We start from the raw sequence: 21,202 nt of genomic DNA, 5'->3' as shown, positions 1-21,202 counted from the left end.
ATATGACTAAATACAGACCTAATAGTATGTGTCCCCTCTGCAAGTACCCAAGCCAGGCCTCCAATACCTACACTACTCTCCAATTTTTAACCTCCCAAGCCCCCAGAGAATCGGCCATTAAGATCTGAGTATTCAATGACATTTCCAACCCAAATTTGTAAACATCTCCAAAATCCTTCCTCAAACACATGGTTAGTCTGATCATAACAATACTCCATTATCTTGGTACCAATTTCTGTCACAGTTAGGGTTTCTATTGCTGTGATAAAACACCAGGACATAAAGCAACTTAGGGAGGAAAAGGCTTGTATCTGTCTTAGAACTCTAAGATCACACTCTATCACTGATGGAAGTCAGGGCACGAACCTAGAGGCAGGAACTGAAAGCAGAGACCATGGAGGCACACTGCTTAATGGGTTGCTCTCCACGGCTTGCTTTCTCACACAATCCAAGACCACTTGCCCAGAGGTGGCACTGCTCACTGTGGAATTGGCCCTCCTGAGTCAATCATACATGTCGACAGGCTAATCTCATGGAGGTGTTTCCTCGGTTAAGATCCCTCTTTCCAGTCTTGTGCCGGGATGACAAAACTCAATCAGGACAATACTGAAGGCTTTGGTGAAACCCTCAAGGGATGGGACCTAGCGGAGGGAAATCAGGTCATCAAGGACCTGCCCAGGATGGAACAATGGGACCCTGACCTCTTCCTCTCGAGTTCTTTCCCATCAACCTCAACACTTCCTGTGTCACATAGTGGGGCCAAGTGACCAGTCACATAAGCCTCTGAAATAGAGCACCCAAGTAAACTGCTCTACCTCTAATTTTTGATATTACATTTATCTACTTATTTGTATTGCCTGTGGGTGGTCAGAAGGCAGCTTTTGGGAATGGGCTGTCTCCTTCCACCATGCAGAGCCTAGGGATGGAACGCAGGCAGTAATTGTCCTTACGGGCTAAGCCATCTGCTGGCCCCTCTCAACCTTCCAAGGTGGCGTGCTTGTTTGCTTGTTTGTTTGTCTGGAGACAGGCTGAAACGATACAGCCCTGACCATCCTAAAACTCACTGTGTAGACTTAGAGTAGCCTTGAACTACTGAGATCCGCTAGTTTCTGCCTCCCAAGTGCTAGGTTTAAGGTATGTGCCATCGCTCTTGGGCCTTTTAAGATATTTCTCTCATGTATTTAGTGATAGGACGCTGAGAACATAATGCTTGTGGCCATAAACTCAGCAGTCCAACTTTAACGGTGTCCTGGAACCTGGGTCAAGGCTGGGCACACGGCCCATGATGGCTGAGCTCATCTGCAGCAGGGAACCCGCTGCTCTTCCTAGCTTTGGTAAGAGGTCTGAAAGGTTTGTTGTTGTTTTCAATATATGGCCTCAATACGGTCAAGTGTTTCTGGCAGGGAAGGGGGGATAGTAATAATTGAACAGAAGAGGGTTGAAGGCAAAAGACGTCAGAAATCCTGCTGTGAGTGAAATAAAACAGCTGACCTCTGCTTGGAGAAAGTTAATTCACACGAATTCCTTCAGAAATGCCACATAAGGTGGGGCTTATTCCATTGCTAGGATGACTGGGGTACCCAGGAAACCACAGTGGTATACCTGGTCTCCATAGCAACATACCTGTCTTCAGTGACAGGCAAGCAGGCTTCCTGCCTTGGTGCTGGATCCTGGAATTGCCGGAGATCCCAGAATCGGGAAGAACGATGTCTGAACACTAGAGCCCTGTTCTGTTCTTTTTCTTTTTAATTTGGTGTCCTTCGGTGAAAGCCTTAAAGTTATAAACCAGACTCAATGGCATTTTGCTGACGACTGCAATTTTCTTTCTCCATATCATAAATACCGAGAAGACGCCATAAAGCTGTGTTTCGACACATGTCTAATCCCAGGAACAATAAGCAGCCACTGAGCTACGAGTAGGAAAGGCAACCGTGGGCTTCCCACATGGCACAGCAATGCTATTTGTCTGAGGTAGACCAGCTGGCAGAGCCTCTCTCCTTATTCACCCTAAAATTAATCTTTGATATGAGCCCATTTCTCTGATGGCTGCCTCATCTTCTTAACTTTCCATTGCTGACTCAATAGCCTGGACTCTGGCAGAAAAAAACTACAGGGAATAACAGCCTCTGGAGGGACGCCACCAAAAGTACAGTCTGACCCTAACGAGGGTTGAGATGGCCCCATTCCCAGCCAGCGGATAAATGCAGTCCAGCCAGCATCAGCCCACAGCATCTGACTCAAAGGAGAAGATGAAGGATTCTCATCGGGAACCCTCTGGTTCCCAAGGAGGAATGCCAGCAAGTCCGACCACCAGGTCATGAGGGAATGGCTGGACAGGGACAGAAAAGGTTACTCTCAAAAGGGAAACTGGACACAACGGCCAGCCAGCGAGACAGACAGGCGATAGTACCTAAAGAAGGACGGACAATGAGACTACTGAGACCTCTGGCCCCTGGGCTTCGAAAGGCCCCGAGTGATTGCTGGCAAGATGGCTCAGCAGAAAAAGGTACCCGCTGCCAAGCCGGACAACCTGAATTTGGTGCCTTGAACTCACATGGCAGAAGGAAAGAACTGACCCTGGCAACTTGTCCTCTAACCCCCAAATGCACATGCGCACGTGGGCATACACAGCACACGCTAAATAATTTTGGTTCTTTTAAAATAATACTCTAAGGGAAAGCAGCAGGAGCCAGGAAGCTTTCTTCAGATCAAGAGACAAGTGAACGTCCAAATTCAAACAAACAAAGTAGAGATGCACTGTGGATCCGGAGCAAACTGTCCTCGGCCACAGTGACAAGGCGGATTTCTTGGAGGACTCTGGACGTTTTTTTCCCCTTATATCCAGTCTAATGCATTTTACTCAATATTGAGTTTGGATTGAATTAACAAATTCTAATGGTGTGTTTATGATACATTTCCATTCATTCACACAGTCACAATATGGAAGCTGTGGGTTCCAGACAGTCTGGGGATAGGAGGGAAGCTGGGTAAACAAATTAAAGGGAGCATGATAGGGATGAGGTTAGCGAGGACTACTCGGGTCGGGCTTCCTCTAAAAGCCAACCAACCTTCCTTCTTTCTTCTTTTGTGTTTGCCTTCATGCACGTCTGTGCCCATGGAGGTCAGAGGAGAGCAGGAGACCCTTTGAACTGGAGTCAAAGATGGTTGTGAGCCCCCACGTGGGTGCTGAGAACGGAACTCAGATCAGTGCTCTTAACAGCCGAGCCATCTCTCCAGCCTGTTTTGCTTTCAAATTACAAAAGCCGTACATGCCCATTGGAAAATTTAGAACTCACAGAGATACAAAGTTGCAGGGAAGAGAAATCAGTCCCCAGCCAAGCTCAATGCCTGTCCAGCTTAGCCCACTCCTTCCTGGAGTCCTCCTCTGGCGTTCCCCTCTCAAACAGAAGTAAAATGAAGCTGTCTGCATAATTGTCCATTTTTGTTCCCAACCCCATATTTAGGAAATGCTTAAACTTCCAGTGTCCAACCCCAGGAACTAACCCCTACTGTCTAACTCTGTACTAATTCTAAAAGAATTTGTAGGAATCCTTTCACAAGACCAGTTTGAAGCAGAATCTGGTCAGTATTTTACATCACTAAATATACTCTGGTATGAAAAATAATAGGATTACTTATCCTGTGCAGTAGTTCATAAAGCTGACGTCTCCCTAGTTTACAATTAATCAAACCAGAGAGGCACCATCTCCTGCTCTCTTAGATCATCAGCACAGACCCTCCCAAGAACACAAACCTGTCATTATAACGAGGACTGCATCCTTACCTGTGGCTTTCCTTACTCGAGCACCCCGTGAGAACAGTACATACCTTCTGGATAAGGCACTGAGTCCAGAGACCAAGGGCTGGGCTTACCTACCAACCTCGGCCAGACTCCCGCTGTGGGCAAGGGCCTCTCCTCCCTCCTTCCCAGGAGCCCTGCCTTCTGTATCCCATACAGCAAGGAGTCAAAAGCAAAGACTGAATGGTGGCCTGGGCAGATAAAAGCCCCAGAGTTCAGCTCCTGGACTTCCCTCCTCCCCCTCTGATTCTGTCTTGTCTGCACTCCAGGCTTGGGCCCCCACCCACTATCACGTTCTGCAGTGCCGCCCCACAATACAGCAGTTGCCAAGGTGCCTGTATTTTCTAAGAGAGGGTCTTCATTAATTTCTTTCTAGCTACATACATTTTCTCAGTATGCTGTTCATGGGATTTGTCTTACTGCACAAGTTTACATTTTTTAAACCGGTTTTTTTTCCTGAACTGTGGTACTGACAGAGGATTTGGAAGGCATTCAGCCCGAAGCCCCATTTGACAAATGAGGAGGCTGAAAGAGAGGCTTCCCTAGGCCAAGTCAAAGCCAGACATTAGCAGGGTAGGGGTCATTCCAACAGCCCATAGAGTCTTGAGGGCTCCCAAACCACTGAGTGACTACTTCAACAAATGCCCAGAACAAGTGCACACCAATTGGTGACACCAATCAGCGACACGCAAAGGAGATGCCACTAGTGCACTGGCCTGGCCACCCCCAGCCTGTGGAGCAAGCCCTCAGGCAAGCTGTGGAGACCGTAAATAATTCAGTGCAACCATCATCCTACAGTTGAGCAAGTGGGGATTGTTCCAGCACACATCTGGGCATCCATTGTGCTGCCAGCTCTATGCCACTAAGGGAGGGTCAAGCAGGAGAAATCTACAGGGTTCCAGCTTCAGAGACCCACTGCCTAGGACGGGTGGGCAAACAACACCCAAGCTGTTTAGCTGGGCTCTCTAGAGGGGCTCAGAGAACACCATAGACCACATAGCACTGACCTGAAAGAGATTTTTTTTTTCCAGAAGCTTCCAGTAACTCTCCTGGAGCCATTTTCAGAATCACATTCCGCTGAGCTATTTATGCTCACGGCCATCCTGTCCAAGGTCGCCTCCTAACTACTACCCCTAATCTCGGAAGACTGTACAGCACCCGGCATGTACCATGTGATGGAATGGGCTGAATGCGGAGACTAGGTGATGATGGTGACAACAGTGATGACAATGGTGGTGATGATGGCGGAGTCTGTGGTGACTCTGATGATGGTGATGGTGGTAATCATAATGGTGATCATGATGATGGCGACCAGTGATGGATGATGGCTATGGTGACCCTGGTGACATGGTTTTCCTGGGGAGCCAGTAACTTCCCCAAAACAAGCTATGGGAGGGAGCTACAGGCTGCAGGGAGCCCCTTATATTGCCTTGGGGGTGGGGGTCCCAGGCCGAATTCTCTGGAACTCTTCACCTGAGCTTCACTTCTCCTGGCCCTGTCTTAGCAACATTCCTAGAACACAAGTTCCTAGTCCAGGGAGGCCAGGGGGCCATCAAGCCACACAACAACAACACAGCAACAGGATGGCATTAGGTACAGATGGGGCAAGAGTAGTAATCCCCTACCCACCCCTTCAGGATGAAGGCGGGGACAGGCAGGCCAGAGTTCGGATGCGTCCCAGAAAAGCTTGTTTCTAACCTCACTGAAACCAAGGCAGCAGCCACAGGCCACATACTGCGCCTGGAGGCCGTGGCTGTGCCACTGTCCTGGCTGCGCCACCAAGCTTAGGACCCATGTGGACACTGTGTAAAGGTTTGTGTATCTATCCAGCTACCTTTGGGCAGGGATTGTGGGGGAAATCTCTGCTTGAACCCCAGGCTGGACAGCATTCGGTTGGCCAGGAACATCTATTAACAGTCCGCCATGGTAATAAAACAACAATAACAACAGCCTGTGTGATCCTGGCAATGATTGGTTTTTAAGAGGTTCTCAGTTCCCCCAAAAGTGAATTACAGGAAACCTAATGGAAAATGTGGAAGTGACAGGGAGGAGTGGGGACTGCCATCGGCTGCGGAGAGAAAGCCGAGAGCTGAGCATTGCCTTAAGGGGAGGAACATGGTACAATTCGTGAGCACAGTGCTCTGGGGCTGTGAGCATTCCCTGTAGTCCTTCTCAGTCTGGGAAGACACCAGCATCCAAATGCAACACATGCTTCCCAAGGACTCCCTGGGGCAAGGGGCAGGAAGCCCAGTCTCACTGGGTCTGAGACGCACCATGGGGGAGTAATCTGGGCAGCCCCCAATATCAGGGTCCCTTCTGGGTGATAAGGAAACCTGAGAAGGGTCTCCCAGAAGTCATGAGACCAGGAAGACCCAAAATGATCGTCTTCTGAACTCCAAGCCCAGGCCCTTCCTAGCTCCATTCCAGTAACTTTCACACACAGTTCCTTCAGCCTGGTTTGAAAGGATTACCTGTGGTATGGAGGTGTTACCACTGAAGGAGGTCTAACTAGTGACTGTGATCTCAGACTTGTCACCTTGCCTCTGAAGGTCCAGGGGGCCCAGGACTTTCTCAGACAATAAATACATCAGAGAGCATGGACTGTGACAGCCCCCAAGAACCTCACCCTCTCCCAAGCTCTTCTCCAAATGGAAGGAAACAAGACATCCTCACGCTCTACCATGAGAATTGCCTCTACCACTGGGAGAGAAGTAACCTGTAACCTGAGGGTGTGTTCTGGGGACCTGAAGTCTGAGCACTGTCTGCATGGGGTACGTGGGCCTCTGCTGGTGCACCTGTCAAGCGGGGCATCTTCCTCCGCTAGCTGCCTTAGTACCACCCACAAGGGCCAGGAGAACATTACCTCTGAAACGCACGAGGCGTCAAAGCACACCTTGACGCTTAGCCATCCCTTTCCCCAGGGATGGCCACCCCCACCACTTACTTCCCAAGAGAACCCTCTACATGTGGGTAATCCAGCCACTTCTGCCAGCTGAACCAGACACGGAGGCAAACAAAGACACACCATCTACCGTTCTCGCCTTGAAAGGTGCTACCGTGGTTTAGGAAATGGTGACTCAGGAAAAACTGAGCACCCAGTGACAACTCAAGCAGGGCCAAAGGCCTGGTTCCATTCTTGGCTCTTCAGTTTCCAATGCAGATAGTCTTAGGCAGTTTATTTTGCTCTGGGCCTCCTCAGCTTGTACATCTAAAAGACAAGTTTGATAGCATCTGCTTCCCAAGTTCTTCATGAAGTAAAATGGTGCAAGTAACCAGGTCCCCACATTAGCTGAAGCACACACCATCCAATGTTTTGCTAGGTATTAGATATCCAGATAGAAAGAATCGTGGGGGGAAAAAAAGCAACTCCAGTCAGCCCAGCTAATATTCTCTGAGTAAACCTTGGGTACCAGCACTATGCCAGGTACAGGCCAGGGAAACCAGGAAGAGAGCTTGCCATGCGGAAGCGACATGGCCAAGTGCCCAGTTCTCTCCGTCAACATGGAGGTGAAAAGTTAAGTGTACCTGGTGGACTCTGGGATGAATCCAAGGAAGATATCCCTTGACTCAAACTGAGGAAGGGGAAGGAGAAAGAAAAAGTAAAGTCACAGAATCTAACCACAAGCGGCTGTGTGGGGTGGAGCTTGGGACAGGGGCTGACTGTGCACGAAGATGAAGCATCATTGAGAAAGATTCAAGGAGCCTTCGCCAGATAATGAGGGCCATGGTTGTATAACTGTGAACCGACAAAACAAAAACAAAAACTATTGAACTGTATGCACACTTAAAGCGGGCATAACTTTATCTGAGCTACAGTATATCACCTCAGAGGTAGGAATCTTGCAGTTACAAAATTCTGGAGGATGAGGTGGGGAGAGGTAAGAACCACCTAGCCCTCCACTCTACATCCCTCTCCCAAGTATCCACTTAGAGGGCTTTTCCCCCAGAAACCCCCTTGCTCCTACCCTGGACAGGTGCTCCCCTACAGAGGTCCCTTGAGTTCCAAAGGCTTTCTGATGATTTTCCTAGCCCATCCTCAGCCCAAGCCCCTAAACTTCGCACCAGTAGTAGAAAAACCCAGCCCGCCCAGAGCCTGACTGGGAGATACTCACAGAAGGTGTGGGAAATAACACTCACTGAGAGAGATCAGACCCGAGTGGGGAGGGGCAAGATGACCAAATGTGCATCTTCTACACTGAGTTGATGGTGGCAGGGCTGCAGTGAAGGAACCAGGAGCCAAGCTACATGGGCAGAGGAGGTTCTGACTGGGGAGAACAGGCCAGCACTTCAGATTCACTTTGAACATTCACCAGGTGCAATAGAGGGCAGAAAAGGAGACTCGGGGCTTTCACAAATGAGGAAGAGGATGCTGTCTGGACAGGACAGGTAGAAGATGTGGCCAACACAGAGTTTTGGACCTACTGGGATGGGTATCATGAATCCTATATCCCATCCCAGAACATGGGGCCAGGGCTGCACCCAAGGAGGTGACACGGGTGTGTCACCAACAGTTTGGGGGGTCTGGCAGGTATACTGCCTATACGACTACTACTGAGGGACTCATCGCTCATCATTGCTAATTGAAGCAAACCTAGATCAATGGACGATTTCAATGGAGACCCAAAGATACTGAAGGGAAATTGACAAAAGTTATGCAAGTTGAGCCCCCTCCCCCACCTGCTTCCATTTTAAATTTAGCCGGCAGTACTAGGGAGTTGGGCCTAGAGCCCCGTGCATGCCAGGCAAATGATCTAACACAGAGCTGCAGCCCCACCCTTTTCTTCCTTTCCTTAGGGTCATAGGATCTTTCGCCACGTCGTGGTTACCCGTCTTGAGCTTTCTTAGTCACAGACCCATTGCTGACTCCTGGAGAACACTGTGGACTGAGGAGCTGAGCTGGCGCTCCGCCCCCAGGCTCCCAGCGGCTCGCCAACTTAGGTTGTCCCCTAAAACACCACAATGAGACAGACACAGTACCAGGAGAGCATACGAGGTTAGCAAGTGCCGGAGCGTGTTGGGTTTGTTCAGGTAAAGGGAAAGAGCTCTAAGAAGCCCTATCTCCTGCCCTCAGGGTGGCAGGAGAAGGACAGCCTGGGAGAAGGGAGGCTTCAGTTAGTCATGGCTCATGAACGCAGAGGTGTAAGGCTTTGCCTTGGAGATTTATTTTTACTTGAACCTACATGGTCAAGGTAGGGCCGTGCATGTGTGTGTGTGTGTGTGTGTGTGTGTGTGTGTGTGTGTGCCTGTGTCTGTGTCTGTGTCTGTGTCTGTGTGTGTCTGTGCGCGCACGTGCATCTAATTTCTTTAGACTCACACTTTGCTCAACAGCGCCTAAGAAATGTCCCACCTGTCAAACTATATTGATTACCCAAAGTCATATATTACAACCTGCTCCATTAGAGCCTGGCCTGCCCATTTTTGTTCTTTGGTAAAAAGTGATTTGAAGTGAATATTGTTCTTCTCCTACATAGAGCAAGGGGCACTAAGGGAGTCCCACAGCCCATCCTGATATCTCCATATATTACATCCTCCACAGATTAAGAACCCGACCTCAAAAGAGCTAGCCACAGGAAGTAGGAGGGATTTACAGATACACAGCTACCCTGAAGAAGCCCCGGAGACTGTAGGGTTAGAGCGGGGAGCCTCAAAGCAGTGCACAGTTAAAATCTCTAAGTGTCAACTCGTTCTAACTCCATCCGGGCCCTCCATTCCCAAGCACAATAACATTGGGCCCTGACAAACACTCAAAACACCATACATAATCCTCCAACAAGCCTGGGCCAGCATTCTCACACATCAGACAAGCATGGTTTGGGATCTGCTGGAATGAAACTGGTCTAATGCAAACTGGATTCCCAACCTAAAGAACCGAGTCGCCGAATAGTTTAACCTTCAATCTCAAATAAAAGCCGGGGCTCCCCGCGAGGGTCTGGGATTATCGCTGGGTCATAGGTAAACCCAGAGTCCCATCCCACCATTTATAAGGGACAATCCAACGTCTTAGAATGAGTTGGAGAGGGAGGCGTATGAAAGTATCCTGCTGTCTGGTCAGTGTGGAACTGTATGTGAAAGACAGTCCTTGGGATTCTGAGCTGAGCTTCAAGGCTAAGAGATGCTGGTCAACCACCTAGCGGAAGAACACAGCCCTCCATAAAAAATGGAGCTGGCCCAGCAAGGGACCCTGAACCTATTCCTTTCCCCTGCCTGGGAATTTCTAATTCTGCATAGACAAAGTCTAAAATGATTCTCTGCCTGTCTGTCTGTCTGTCTGTCTCTCTCCCTCCCTCCCTTTCTCTCCCTTCCTTCTTCCCTCCCTCCCTCCTCCCTCCCCCTCTCTCCCTGTCTCTCTCCTCTCTCTCCCTCCCTTTCTCTCCCTTCCTTCCTCCCTCCCTCCCTCCTCCCTCCCCCTCTCTCCCTGTCTCTCTCCTCTCTCTCCCTCCCTCCTTCCCTTCCTTCCTTCCTCCTCCTCCCCCTCTTATTCCCCTCTCAGCACACTGTGAGTTGTATTTGGCCAGAGTCTGGGCAAACCCCTGTTCATCTGGGTTGTCTACCTGCTCTAGTCTCTCCACAAGCCAACAGCCTTCCAGACATCCATTCTCAAAGATGTGGTTCCTAGCCTATTATGACACATTTACAGCTATGTTCCACCTAGGGAACATCGTCAAAGTAGGGCTCAAAGGAGCAGGTAGGGCTAGACTGTGGCACCACATCCCACTACAGGGAGAGGCACAGCCCCTGGGCCTTCCCTTTGGCACATTATCCAATAAAACCTCAAGAGCGTGGTAATTACAGGCGCTTTCAAAAGTGAAACAGAAATAGATCGAAGGCCAAAATACTGGTTTGCTTGACACAAAGGGCTGGCTTTAACTAGGAAAACAAAACAAAACAAGACAGCTTTTTGGTCTGTCTTCTGAACTAAGAAAGCCAGACTGCTTTTTTAAAAATGATTATCGAATCTGATTTGGGGGAGATAAGATTCCAATCAAAAGCCCTTTTCTCTTTAGGGTATAAATCATTTGGTAAGACTGAGAACAGGTGGCTTTCTAAGTGAGTCCCTGACATCAGGATTAAAAATCAGCTCAGGACATCCCTGGATGTCCATCATCCCAAAGACCTCAGGACTCTGGAGACAAATCAAAGGACCCAAACTGAAGGTTTCTGCTCCAATGTCACAGCACCTGCTAGACTTTCCAGGTTCTTACAGAGCACAAGTAGGAGCACCAGGGAGCATGCAGGACTCTGGAACATATCCCATACAAAGGCAGGTGGCAGGCATCCCCACCAGTGCTCCATTTTGAGAGCCTTGCTTAAAGGCTGCTTTTAAATTGGGAAGGATCCTGAGAACAACAAGGTAGGGAAGGGAAGTAACCAAGGGATCTGACAGGTTCCCCAGGGAACTGACAGGTTCCCCCAATGCAACCCCATGCTGCCCCTCTAGCTGGCGCAGTGCAAATACTAAAGTGAGGTAGGCTGAACTGCCAAGATCAGTACGCATTTTCAGGGCAGTGCGGTTTTACCAGGTTTCAATACCAAATATATTCGTTTTTTAAAATCAAGGAGCAGAATAGGAAAGAGGGTGCCACCCGGACCTCAGTCTCCCGCATCAGGCTGACTGCATGGGAGCCAAGGCAGGCGGGGCTTGGGGGTGGGGTGTAGGGTGTCTAACAGGATTTAGAGTCCTGGCGAACACCCTCTTCTGGGTGGACTTGTTAGTGGTTAGAACAGAGGGTGGCTTCCTGAATGACCAGGCCGGGAGAAAAGCTCCAGGAACCCCAGACTATGAGTCTACAGAGACAGCCACTTTCTCACCGCAACTCTAATTCCAGATCGACATCCTCCAGGCACTTGTTGAACAAAAGGACACGCGAGTCTGTAGTCGCAGCCTTCCGGAACGCTGCCCGGGCTCAGGAGCCTTCCGGGCTAGCGCCCTGCGCTGCGGGCTCCCGCACACTCGAAGGCCGCGTCACGCAGCCAGTAAGGTGCGGAGAGGAGGTATCGCACCCAGCCGCCTAAACTTTCTCAATTTCCAAGCTTTCGCTGTGAAGTTAGATCCAGGAAGGAGGCACAAACCACCGTGCAGGAGGAAATGAGAGCGTCATCCACAAAAAAGGCAAAACAGATTTCTTTTTAATGAGATGAGAATCCAATGAATAGCACCTACTGTGTGCAAGACTCTGGGTCAAGAACTGCGTGTGGTGCGTTCTCTAGCGTCAAGACAGCCCCAGAGGGGCCACCCTCATTTGATACAGACGCAAATTGCGACCCAAGAAGGTGGCCTGTCTCAGGCTCAGGTCTCAGGGCAGGTCACAGCGAGGCCAGGACTGGGTTGGTCTTTCCCTCTGCTCTAGAGCTGATCATTGCCAAGGGGTCCCCATCCCTCTTCGAAGCTCATAATTATCACGTGGACCTGCCCCCCGTGGGGGGGGTGTAAACGCCCGCTGCCCACTAGGCAGGCACTTTGCTCATCGGGTCCTAGTCCTACCCTCAGGTTCCTGAGCTACGTAGTGCACGGAGCGACACCAACCGGGGGCTCAGCTTTCCGGGGCAGACCGCCCACGCCCACCCCGCCACCCCCACTCTGCGCACAGCGGCTCCTCCTCGACCCTCGCCAGCACTAGTCCCCACAGGCAAGTGTGCCCGACACACAATTCCACAAACGTAATCTAAAAAGTGCACATCCCATCGAGCCCAACGATCCCCACGAGGACACGCCATTCTAGAGCCACGCCACCGTCTGCGGTCAGCTGCAAGCCCACTACGCAGAGAAACAGGCACCATCAGTAGCCGCGCGCACACACCCGCGCACTCACACAACCGGGTCCCAGCGAGCGGGTCACACACGCTCCCTCCACGCAGCCCCGCAGTCCCGCAGCCTCCCCTTCCCTACCGGCTCCGGAACTGGACGCGATCCGCTGGCTTCTCGAGCTCAAGTTCGGCGGTGGCTGAGGCTGGGGAGATAACCAATAGAACGGGCGTCAGTGCGCCCGCAACCGCCGCGCCGACTCTGCGACCTTCACCGCTTGGAGAGACAAAAGGATCCGCCGGCCCAGGAGAGAGCGAGGTGTAGGCGACCGCCGCTCTGCAGGTCCACCACCCGCAGCCGCCGCCAGCCCGGGAAGGAAGGGAAGAGAAGGCGGGACCGGAGGCGGAGGCCGGGGCGGGGCGCATCGCAGGGCGGGCACTCAAGTTTCCACGGCCCCGCCTCCTGCCTCGACCACGCCCCCGGTCTTAGCCCCGCCTCAGCTACAGCCTGGTCACTCCCCCGCCCTGTGCCACACCCACTGCTGGACCATCAGTGCGCCAATTCTGGTCCACTTATCACCCTGACCACTCGCAGTTTCTCAGCGCAGCAGAGGTCCTGCAGGGTGTTAAGGCCACTGGGACTCGGGAGGCAGGGCGGCAGGGTGGAAGGTGTGGGAGAGCGGGGGCGGGGTCGAGCACTGGTCCCACCTTCCTAACCCTTGACCTCTGGCCTGCGGGTAGGGAGAGGCTGAGAGGCGGTGCCCAAAGGGGATGGCCTTTCGCGGGCACCCACCCACCCCCGCTCCCCAGCTCCTCTCCCCCCCCCCCCCCCCCCGTACTTGGAAGGAAGTGCAGTTCTAATGTCCAGGGAAGTGGAAAAGAAGCTTGAGTCGCCCTAGGTACCCCAGGACCTTCTGGTATGCCTGCAAGGCTCTCCTCCCTCTCCACACCAGTCCCGTGTGTACCTATCACCCACTTTCCCCGCGCCTGGTTTAAGGAAAGAGGTTAGCCTGGAGGCGGGAAGACCTGTGTTCCAGCTGTAGTAACTTCTGCTAACTCATCCAGCCATCTTGCCAAGAAAACCCTTAGATTCCCTCATCCTCGGTTTTCCCACCTATAAACTGGACAGCGAGGAGGTCCAGGATCCTTCTTGGGGGTCTTTGCCTCCCTGACATTCAGTGTGGTTTCCGTTTCCTGGTGAGGAGGGGGGCTTGGTTGACATCTGGCCTTCTGGGTCCCAGTGGTGCTTCCTTCAGACTCCTGGTACACTCTGGCAGATCGCACCTGCCATGCCCACCCACTGCAAATATCCCAGAAGACAGGTAACCACAGAAACAGCTTATAAGAGGAGCTGGGCGAGCCTGTTGTGCAGAGATGAAACTGTCTCTCTGGCGTCTCTAGGGAAAAACTCAAATCCCTCCTTCAAATCCTCCTCCACAAAAAACATGTGAGTGAACTCCTACTATTCAGGAGGCTGCCAGGGGAACCAGTAGTACAGCAGCTTGGAGGTGGAGGGCAACCCTGGGGCCTTCTCCATTCCTCCCTGCCTCTGGTGCAGAAAGGCAAAACTGAACCCAGAGGACTCAAGGGAATGTCGGCTGTGAGAGTTACAGGGCACCTATCTGATTTAGAGGGCTAGCCTTTGGGTCTCTCTGGCCACAAAGGCTTCCTTCTCAGTAAAGACCCTATCAAAGGTCAGTCTGCCCCTTTCTGTAGCACACCACTGCACAGGTATCTAGGGTTACAGGTAGGCAGCTCCCAGAAAGGGGATGGCTAAGGCAGAAGCCTTCAGACATCCTGCCAACTAAGGCAGGTTACTTTGTACTGTGGCCCCCTATCCATTCTCATTCAACCTGAAAGAGGGAGGCCTTACTCAGACACTGAGAAACCTGCTGCCTTCTATCTAGTGACCTCAGCAGAACCTCAGGTCTTTGGAGGCCACCACTGGTTCTCAGTATCCATTAAAAAACAAAACAAAACAAAACAAAAACCTAAGATAGCAGAAGTGGCACCTCAGGGAGGTCTTTTAGGAGCCCGGCCTGGAAGAAGTCTGAGTCATCTCTGCCCATACTCATGGTCCAGAATTAGTCAATTAGTCACACACACACACACACACACACACACAGCAAATATAATTTTTAAATTAAAAAAAAAGCTTACTTATTAGTACTTTAAGAAACCTGAGGGTAGCTGGCTGTACCCACCACCGTTCTTCATAGTGAGTTCCATGTCAGCCAGACCTACTACATAGGGAGACCCTGTCTTGCAGAAAGAAAGAATGAGAGAGAGAGAGAGAGAGAGAGAGAGAGAGAGAGAGAGAGAGAGAGAGAGAGAGGTTGCCGTCTTAACTTACCTGGGGGACTTTCAAATTAACATGGTTGCTGGTCATAGTCTCTTTCTATTCAAGGCTGTGGAGGCCAATATGTCTCCACAGCCTTTTCATTTTCTATCATGTTTTATTTGCAGGGTTGGAGTAGGTGAGGCTCGAGCCTGTTGAGGTTGTCTACCCGTCCCTTGACCCCAGAAGCTGGCAGAGGCAATGACCAGAGCACTTCCTATCAGTACCAGGGGTGACACCCAAGGAGGCGCCTGAGAAGAGGGCTGTGTTCTGCCAGCTAGCAAAGTCACTAGATCCTCCCTCTCATCCTTAGATGGCTCAGGTCTAAGGATCTTCGATAACAGAGTCCATATTTTTTAACCCCGAGACACACTGTGTACGTGACTTCTCTTGAAATACGTGTCTGGCTCGTGGCTCATGCAGGCACTGTGATTCAGAGGCAGAACCTTGCAAGCTCCAAGAGATCAAGATAAGCTAGAGTGACCTAGAGCTGCTGGCTGCTGTGGACTAGATTGTGTATATGTCCCTGCCTCGGACATTAGAGCACTAGCCCCTAGTGTTATGAATTTGGAGACAACGATTTTAGAACCTAGACACAGAAAAGCTTGTTAGATGTAGCTCAGAGGTTCTGCTCTGTGATTGATGGGCCCAGTCACTCTGGGCCTGGGACAAGTAGCTTATCACGATAGGAGCTGAAACGCAAAAAACTGCCTTATTAAGGAAAGTACCCCTAATGTGACTTAAAAACCTCTAATAGGTCCTACATCTTAAAGCCTCTACTGTCTCACAATAACACCAATCTGGGGACCAAGCAATTACCATATAAACCTTTGGGGGGTGTCATTCTAGATCTAAATAGTCTGAAGAGATAATTAAAGCTGAATGCATCAGAAGGCTAGGCCCTGATCAACAGGGTTGGTGGTCTTTGAAAAGAGAGAAATCAACCCCTCTCTGCACAGGCACCAAGAAAATGCTTTGTGGAGATTCAGCAAGAAGACAAAAGCTAGGAAGGAAGCTTGACTCTGAACCTGCCAGGACCTTGATCTTCAGCCCCCTAACTGGGGCTGTGAGCAATATATACACATATACATATACATATACATATACATATACATATACATATACATATACATATACATATACATATACACATACACATACACATACACATACACATACACATACACATACACATATACACATACACATACAATACACATACACATACACATACACATACATATACATATACATATACATGTAGTTGTTTGAGTCATCTAGGATATGGCTTTTAAACAAATATTGCTTCTATTTTATGCGTATAGGTGTTTTATCTGAATTTATGTTTGTGCACAGTGTGTGTGTGTGTGTGTGTGTGTGTGTGTAGTACTCACACACACATGAGCTAGAAAAGGGCATTGGATCCCCAGGAGCTGGAGACACAGCTGGCTGTGAGCTGCCACACGGGGCCTGGGAAATGAACCCTGATCTTCTGCAAGAGCAGCCAGTTCTGGTGACCCCTGAGCCACCATCCCTCCAACACTAGTCTGTGGTATTTTCTCTCAGCAACGTAAGCAGAAGGCATGAGACACATTCCTTGTTTTTATCCCTAAACTCTCCTTGGTTACAAGCCTAGGGTCCCAGAACCTGCCTGTGGCTTTCAGGAAGGCTCACCTTGCATCTTTTGAGGCCCTCTAACCTACTTTGAATGCTGGGGCACCAGGAACAAGGAAGTGGGTCTTTCAGGACTCCAAGAAGACAATATCTCATGAGGTGGATGAGAGATATAAAAAATACCTCTTATATCTTCTTATCCACTACCCACCTTTGACAGGTCTGGAACATTCTCTATAGTCTTGCCAGCTCTCTAGCTCTTAATGTCTAAGATGTCGATATTAATTATTTTAAACAGTTGCTATAGTCGCAAGGCCTACAGCATGGTAGGTGCCCAGGAAAGTATAGGCACATTTCTCTCATCTTTATTGTCCTCTTCCTCCTCCTTTGTCCCTTCCCTTCTCCATCAGAGCTGGCCATGCAGCACATATATCGAGAAGCACCACCTCAATCAGAAAGCCCTGGGTGCTGGTCCCAGTTGCTCCAACTCTGGTCAGTGTCACAGAACAGAACTCTGACCACTCTGCATGTCTCTCAGTGTACTCTGACATCGGGTGACCAGAGGTTGGTAGGTTCAAACACACCAAGAGGTAGAAAGTGGCTTTACAAACTGTGAAGTGTCCTTGAACCACTGCAAACATTGTTCTTGGGGGACTCACTCCACAGTCTCCAAGTTGGGTTACAGATCCGTGGGATTGACACAGCTGGATTGAGGGGGAGACCACAGCCTGCCGGGCTCTACACACACAAGTCAGAAGCCTCAGCCTGAGGCTCTGAACAGCACACTGATGTCTTTTCCTTGTCTGTGAGGAACGGGAGGGTTCACCTAGGCTCTGTGTGATGATGGCAGATCCCTCAAGGAGAAGGTAAATTCCAAGGTCAAAGACAAACAATGGCCCTGACCACTGTTCTAAACCAGTATAAACTGGGGGAAAGACTGCTTCCTTTCCAGCTTTGTTCTCTACTGGTGTCCTGAAAATGAACTCAGGGCATGCTTGCACAGGAATCGGGGTGAGTTTTTTTTTTCTTCCATTGTAAAATGTATTTTATTTTATGTGTATGGGTGTTTTGCCTGCATATATGTCTGTGTACCACGTGCATGCCAGGTGCTCCTTTGGAGGCCAGAAGAGGGTGTTAGATCCCTAGGAGAGTCATAGACAATTGTGAGCCACTATGTAGGTACTGGGAATCAATTCTTGGCCTTCTACAAGAGTAACAAGTCCTCCTAACCACCGAGTTATATTTCTAGCAAGTATCTCCACTCCCTGCTTTTGTTTTTGTTTTTCTTTTTATTAAAGATTTATTTATTATGTATAAGTACACTGTAGCTGTCTTCAGACACACCAGAAGAGGGCATCAGATCTCATTACAGATGGTTGTGAGCCACCATGGGGTTGCTGGGAATTGAACTCAGGACCTCTGGAAGAGCAGTCAGTGCTCTTAACCACTGAGCCATCTCTCCAGCCCCCATGTTTTTGTTTTTCTTAGAGAGTATTTTATTATGTAGTCCTGGCTGACTTGTTGCACTCTATGTGGGCCAGGCTGGCCTAGAACTCACAGAGATCTACCTGTCTCTGCCTCTCCAGCACTGGAATTATAGGTGCACACCACCAGACTCAACTAGTGAACCAGAGGTTGAGCCAGCAAGCAGTGTGTTTCCACGGCAGGCGGGATTCCCCCACAGTTTCTACTTCAGGCTCCTGCCTGAGTTCCTGCCCTGACTTCCTTGATGATGAACGGTAACACGGAGGTCCAGCTAAATAACATCTTTCCTTCCTTAAAGTGACTTTGATCAGAGTGTTTGGCCACAGACTAAGACACATGGGTCCTATAGATCTGAACTCAGGTCTTCATGCTTGTCTGGTAACTGTTCTATACACCGAGCCATCTCTCCAGCTCCTGAGATCAATTTTAACGGTGTATTTTACTTAATCCCGTATGTATGTGAGAATCAATGTGAAAATCACGAGCAAGGTATTTTGTATTCCCTTTCCATATTAACTTTGAAATTGAGTGTATTTGCATTGACTGCAACCCCAGTGGTCAATAAATAACCATGTGTTTGTGGTTGTCCCAGTGGACAGCAAGACAGTAGAGATACAGTGCAATGAAACCCAGGCTTCAGCACCCAGCAGAATCCCAAAAGGGAATGTTAGAATGCTGTCTGCTGGGCCACAGGCCCAGGGTTTTTAGTGAAGCGAATCCCAGGCACTGCATTTCTGACAAGTGTCTAGATCAGGGCTTCTCAACCTTCCTAGTGCTGTGACCCTTTAATACAGCTCCTCATATAAAAATCATAAAATTATTTTGTTGCTATTTCATAGCTGTATTTTTTTTTTGCTACTGCTATGAATTGTAATGTACCTATCTGATACACAGGACGTCTGATATGTGATCCCTGTTGGGGGTCGAGACCCACAGGTTGAGAACCACTGGCCTAGATGATGTGGATGCTGTAGGTCCAAAGACTTCACTTTAAGAACCGCTACTCCTGTGTTTCTCCAGAGCAATGGGTAAATGTGCTTTCCAGTTTCCATATGGGAGAGAAACATCATCACTACAAAGCTCCAGTAATCAAGGCAGTGTGGTCCTGGCATCAAAATCACCATCTGGATGGACAGAATAAAACCGAAAGTCCAGAAATAAATCCTCACACATTGTCAAGTGACTCTTGTCAAGACTGTGAAGATAATTCAACTAGAGAAAGAATAGCATTTTCAACAAAGGCTGCTGGGACACCTGGGAGACCAGAGCTGGAAGCTTGGCATGGTGGCACACCCCTGTAATCCCAGCACTCAAGAGCAGAAGTGGGCGGGTCAGAAGTTCAAGGTCGTCCTCAGCTACACAGCAAACTTTAGGCAAGACTGGGCTACATGAGACCTGTCTCAAAAATATATCTAGCAAGCAAGCAAGCAAGCAAACAGAAAAAAAGAGTAAATTTAGGCCCCTACCTCATATCCTATACAAAAGTAACTCAAACTGGATCAGTGACCTATAAAACTCCTAAAAATAGATATAAGTACTCGACTTTGGATTGAACAATAATCTATTATGTAAATGATCAATAAGTAATGAAAAGAAACTTCAACACCATGGCACATCTGGAAAACATAAATCAGAGACTCCACCTCCAGGAGGTGGAGGTAGGAACAATCAGGAATTCTGGGTCTTCCTTGGCTACATAAGGATTTTGAGGTCAGCCTGAGCTACAGAAGTAGACTTTGTCTCAAAGTAAGCAAAAGAAAGCCAAAACACAAGCAATAATGACAAAAATAGAGTTTAATTTTTTAAAACTTCAAAGACTATAAGGATGAATTTTCTGCACCTACCAGGACAGCTAGGACCATAAAGATAAGTACCTAGGCCATGTACTGTATAATCTGTCTCTACATAATGCTCAAAAGAAGACAATTTACAAATTGACAGGAGATTCTTATCTGCAGGGGCCAATGGGAAAGGAGGGAAGAGAGGAAGAGCTTCGAATCAGGTCGTGATTCATACATTGTATATCCACTAAAGCCTACTGAACTGTGCGCTACACGAATGAATAAGCTGGAAACATCAGAGAGGAAGGCATTTACCTCAAATCATAAATAATAAATGTTAAGTGGGAGGTAGGCCCTGGAATACAGACATCTAAGTAGATTTCCCCCTGCCTGGCTTAGCCTGTGGGGAGCCACTGTCATAAGTATCACAGGATACAACTTGAAAAGCCTCTTATGAAACAAAAAAAAGGAATTGCGCAGAAGAAAACAAAAGTGCAAATGGCTAATAAACATATTCAAGATGCTCAGTGTCGCATGGCGGTGATAGCATACGCCTTTAATCTCAGCATTCCAGAGGTAGAGGCAGGTAGATCTCTGTGAGTTTGAGGCCAGCCTGGTCTACAGAGTGAGTTCCAGGACAGCCAGAACTACACAGAGAAATCCTGTCTCAAAAACAAACACCCCCCCCAAAAGAAACAAAAAACAAACAACAACAACAACAATCCCCCTCCCACAAAAGTGACTCTCAGTTTCATCTGTGGCTGGAAAGGGCAAAACAAGCAATATGGTAGAACCTCCCATCCTCAGCACAGGTCTGGGTTGGGCCTGGGCAAGGGTGTACTCCATGCTGTAATAAGAATCGTGAATTCAAGAGTCACATGGCCACATCTAGGAGCGATTTAGAGGCCACTCCCTCATTTGTGCTTCTAGTTAGAGAACTCAAGGGAAAAAGATTGCAAAAGCCCCACAGCCCAGTGCCAGAATGTCACTGCACCCCTGAAGGAACTCATGTTGAAATGAAACCGGTTACATTGAAACCACAGACTTCTAGAGCCTGCAGTTCAGATCAGTAGATGAATGTGAATGCCTATGGGCGTTTCTCAAAGACAGTTGCAAGTAGGAAATATGTTGCAAGCTATCTTTGTGCATCGCGATACAGAGTATCTTCACTTCGTTACAAATGAATTAAAGGTCCGGGGGCTTGTCTGAGTGAGAAATCTCCCTCACAGGCTCACGGCTTGAACACTGGATGATTAGAACACTTGATTCCCCAGTTGCTAGCAATGTTTGGGGAGGCTCTGGAGGAGGTGGAGCCTCGACGGAGGAAGTATGTCAGTAGGGGCGGATTTGAGGGTTGATACCTTCACCCTACTTCCTGTTCTTTCCCCCTTCCCCTAATTTCTGTTTGTGGATGAAAATGTGATGGGCTAACTTCCTGCTTCT

General features: G+C 49.2%; 1 protein-coding gene across 9 annotated transcripts in view; it reads right to left on the bottom strand.

Annotated features, from left to right (window-relative positions):
* The window catches only part of Hpcal1 (hippocalcin-like 1), a 106,186-nt gene extending 93,267 nt beyond the window's left edge, over positions 1-12,919 (bottom strand). For 5 of the 9 annotated variants that reach the window (XM_087554394.1, XM_087554395.1, XM_087554393.1 and 2 more), the window contains exon 1: positions 12,687-12,891. The gene's annotated coding sequence lies outside the window, so the exon portion shown is untranslated. 9 annotated transcript variants of the gene reach the window in all.
* Between the last annotated feature and the right edge of the window lie 8,283 nt (positions 12,920-21,202).

The sequence above is a fragment of the Rattus norvegicus genome, chromosome 6 (assembly GCF_021556685.1).
Source record: "Rattus norvegicus strain SHRSP/BbbUtx chromosome 6, alternate assembly SHRSP_T2T, whole genome shotgun sequence".
Lineage (NCBI taxonomy): Eukaryota > Metazoa > Chordata > Mammalia > Rodentia > Muridae > Rattus > Rattus norvegicus.
The sequence above is the reverse complement of the archived record's forward strand: the minus strand, read 5'-3'. Positions and strand labels throughout refer to the sequence as shown.